Source organism: Bos mutus, chromosome 20, assembly GCF_027580195.1.
Source record: "Bos mutus isolate GX-2022 chromosome 20, NWIPB_WYAK_1.1, whole genome shotgun sequence".
Taxonomy (NCBI): Eukaryota; Metazoa; Chordata; class Mammalia; order Artiodactyla; family Bovidae; genus Bos; species Bos mutus.
The window spans coordinates 50896098-50900353 of NC_091636.1; the positions used below are offsets into that span (position 1 = coordinate 50896098).

General features: G+C 39.0%; 1 non-coding gene across 1 annotated transcript; it reads left to right on the plus strand.

The window, feature by feature from the left end:
* The first annotated feature begins 2512 nt into the window (after positions 1-2512).
* On the plus strand, positions 2513-2585 carry TRNAG-GCC (transfer RNA glycine (anticodon GCC)). Its single transcript has one exon. It is a non-coding gene; the product is annotated as a tRNA-Gly (tRNA).
* The last annotated feature ends 1671 nt before the right edge of the window (positions 2586-4256 follow it).

Genomic DNA, 4256 nt, shown 5'->3' on the forward strand with positions numbered 1-4256 from the left:
GGAGACCAGTCCTGGGTGTTCATTGGAAGAACTGATACTAAAGCTGAAACTCCAACATTTTGGCCACCTCATACGAAGAGTTGACTCATTGGAAAAAACCTTGATGCTGGGAGGGATTGGGGGCTGGAGGAGAAGGGAAAGACAGAGGATGAGATGACTTGATGGCATCACCGATTCGATGCACATGAGTTTGGGTGAACTCCGGGAGTTGGTGATGGACAGGGAGGCCTGGCATGCTGCAAACCATGGGGTTGCAAAGAGTCGGACAAGACTGAGAGACTGAACTGAACTGAACTTTGTGGAAATAACAAACATCATCACAAAATGTAATATTTTACCAAATAATTAAGTAATTGGCATTCTGAGACATTCATATTACTTCCATGAATTTAACTTACTTCTGTGCCCTTTTACATCATGTGAATGAAACCAAAATCTTAGTTTAGATATAATGCCTAGTATTTTTTTTACATTTTTTTCCAAAAGCAGAGAAAATATGTTGGTTTAAATTGCAAGTGTATTTGGTCCTAGATGGGATGGTGGTTTAGTCACTCAGTCGTGTCTGACTCTTAGGAACCCATGGACTGTAGACCTTCAGGCTCTTCTGTCCATGGGATTTCCCAGGAAGGAATACTGGAGTAGGTGTCATTTCCTTCTCTAGGGAAACTTCCCGATGCAGGGAGTGTACCCGGCTCTACTGTACTGCAGGAGGATTCACAACCGACTGAGCCACCAAGGAAGCCCTAGAAGGAATAACAATGTGATTAAATAGAAAAGTGGATATAAGCATGCATTTTCCCTTCAAAAATCAGAATGGAACACATCATAATAAATATGATTCTAGGGGAAGTTGGGATCGCATTACTAAAAATAAAAAAATTCCTTACAATGACTAAAAGAAGAGAAAGAATTTGCAGACTTGCTAGGAGGGGGTGATAATTGCTTCAGTGAGTTTGATAATGTAAAATCCTTCAAAAATACTAGTGGTTTTGATTGGAGATCTACTCAATTCAAGAATTAAAGTGCCTGTAATTGTGAATAGACAACTTAAATATCCCCTACCAAGGAGATATAAAAGCAATTGTATTCATATAACTATTAAAATAGTATTATATATTGAGAAATGAAAGGTGTTTCTTTGATTAATTTTATCTTCAATTATTTTATATTTGTTACAGAAACTATAATTCTAAGTAGAAGACATAATTAGAGGAAAGAATAAGATTTTTTTAGGAGAGTATAAATTTAGCAAGGGGAGGTGACCAGCCTTCGTTTCTCACATTTGATTAAGGGATTTATGCTTTTGCAAGATATATTCAGGCTAATTAAAATCATGCTTGTGTTTTCATTAATGGGAGCAGAACAGAAATTTCTCAAGCTCATGAATATATATATACTATGTGATATCAAGTTAGGTTCCAGTTTTGATCATCAGAGGTAAGAAAAGTAAATGATTCAGTTTTCCTTTTATGAAAAATGGGTTTTTTTTTACTTATTTACTTTTAACAGGAAGGAAAAATGTTTAAATATACAGAGACTTGCAGATATACAGAGATATACAGATACATAGAGACTTGCAGATATACAGAGATCTCAGTTTCCCTTTGGAAACATACTTTACTGAATAATAAATGTTAAAATAGTAACATTAAAATTCTGCAACGCCCGCCTTTTTTTATTTAGCAAGAAAAAATCATTCCTGTACCCTCACCAAGGTCTAAAATGTGAACATATTAAATGGTGTTTCGAAGTTAGGTTTAGACAGCGCCCTTTCAGATCCTTTTATATGTGTACCAATTTTTTTCATAAAATATTGCTACTTGTTATTAAAACAATATTAATATTAGTGACTCAAATACTTTGGCCATCTGATGCGAAAAACTGACTCATTTGAAAAGAAACTGATGCTGGGAAAGATTGAAGGTGGGTGGAGAAGGGGACGACAGAGGATGAGATGGTTGGATAGCATCACCGACTTGATGGACATGAGTTTGAGTAAACTCCAGGAGTTGGTGATGGACAGGGAAGCCTGGTGTGCTGCAGTCCATGGGGTCACAAAGAGTCAGACATTACTGAGCAATTGAATTGAACTGAGTAATAATAACAGCAAGAGTAAATAGCTACCATTCATTAAGAATTATTACTGAAACTTTTCTGAATGTTTTACTGAAATTAACTAAGATCCTAAATAATGTAGCCACTATCTTCATTTTACAAACTTAAAGATTAAGGTTTTAAAAATGTAATCACTTTCCCAACTTTGCAGTTATTAAGTAGCAAAGCTGAGAACAGAAAAAATATCCAGCACTGTCCAAGTCTTATATTATCTGCAAAAAGACAGTGAAAGACATGGAAATATTAGGAATTCAAATTCTATCCTAAGACAACCCAGAAGGGTTCACATTTCTTATGGAAAAAAACAAGGGTGGTATATCACTGCAAAGGAATTGCCGTGTTGCAAAATGAGAATGAGATTCTCATCTCACAGGCAGAGTAATGAGGCTATGGGGCTTCCCTGGTGGCTCAGTGGTAAAGCATCTGCCTGCCAATGCAGGAGACACAGGTTTGATCCCTGGTCCAGGAAGATCCCCTGGAGAAGGAAATGGCAACCCACTCCAGCATTCTTCCCTGGAGAACCCTGTGGAGCCTTGCTTGTTACAGTCCATGGAGTCGCAAAGCATCAGACATGACTTAGTGACATGACCACATAGATGATAAAGTTGCTGCTGCTGCTGCTGCTGCTGCTAAGTCACTTCAGTCGTGTCCGACTCTGTGCGACCCCATAGACTGCAGCCCACCAGGCTCTGCCGTCCCTGAGATTCTCCAGGCAAGAACACTGGAGTGGGTCGCCATTGCCTTTTCCATTGTGTGAAAGTGAAAAGTGAAATTGAAGTCACTCAGTTGCGTCCGACTCATAGTGACCCCATGGACTGCAGCCTACCAGGCTCCTCCATCCATGGGATTTTCTAGGCAAAAGTACTGGAGTGGCTTGCCATTGCCTTCTCTGCATGATAAAGTTAGGAAGGGAATACAGGCCACCAGGGAACTAAAGAAAGATAACTTTTCCACATGTTTTGTTTTAATATTGTTGAAGTTTCTTAGTGTTTTGAGCAATAAAGAAAAATGTGTTACAAATATTTGTATAAAATATCCATCGTAGGGAGATGCCCTGTGTTTTCTCACACGAAAAAATATTCTCAGACGACCTAAGGTTAAAATTTTAAGTGCAGCTGCTGTTCAAAATTCTCACTAGGAGTCATTTACAAGTTAACCAACCTCAAGAAATACAAAATCAAACAAAAATTGTCTTGGTCAAATTGTTTCTAAAATGTCCAAAATTAACTCACAATTAGCATCTTCCTAAATTTTAAAAGGAAATTTATGTGAGATATTATTCACCTGCATAAATGGATTCATTTATTCTTTCAGTTCAGTTCAGTCACATACTCCTGTTCGACTCTGCAACCCCATGAATTGAATCACACCAGGCCTCCCTGTCCATCACCAACTCCCGGAGTTCACCCAAACTCATGTTCATCGAGTCAGTGATGCCATCCAGCCATCTCATCTTCTGTCATCCCCTTCTCCTCCTGCCCCCAGTCCCTCCAGGCTCCAGAGTCTTTTCCAGTGAGTCAACTCTTCACTTGACGTGTCCAAAGTATTGGAGTTTCAGCTTTAGCATTAGTCCGTCCAATGAATACCCAGGACTGATCTCCTTTAGAATAGACTGGTTGGATCTCCTTGCAGTCCAAGGGACTCTCAAGAGTCTTCTCCAACACCACAGTTCAAAAGCATCAATTCTTCCGTGCTCAGCCTTCTTCACAGTCCAACTCTCACATCCATACATGACCACAGGAAAAACCATAGCCTTGACTAGACGAAACTTTGTTGGCAAGGTAATGTCTCTTGCTTTTGAATATGCTATCTAGGTTGGTCATAACTTTCCCTCCAAGGAGTAAGTACCTTTTAATTTCATGGTTGCAGTCACCATCTGTAGTGATTTTGGAGTCCAAAAAAATAAAGTCTGACACTGTTTCCACTGTTTGTCCATCTATTTCCCATGAAGTGATGGGACCAGATGCCATGATCTTAGTTTTCTGAATGTTGAGCTTTAAGCCAACTTTTACCCTCTCCTCTTTCACTTTCATCAAGAGGCTTTTTAGTTCCTCTTGACTTTCTGCCATAAGGGTGGTGTCATCTGCATATCTGAAGTTATCGATATTTCTCCTGGCAATCTTGATTCCAGCTTGTGCTTC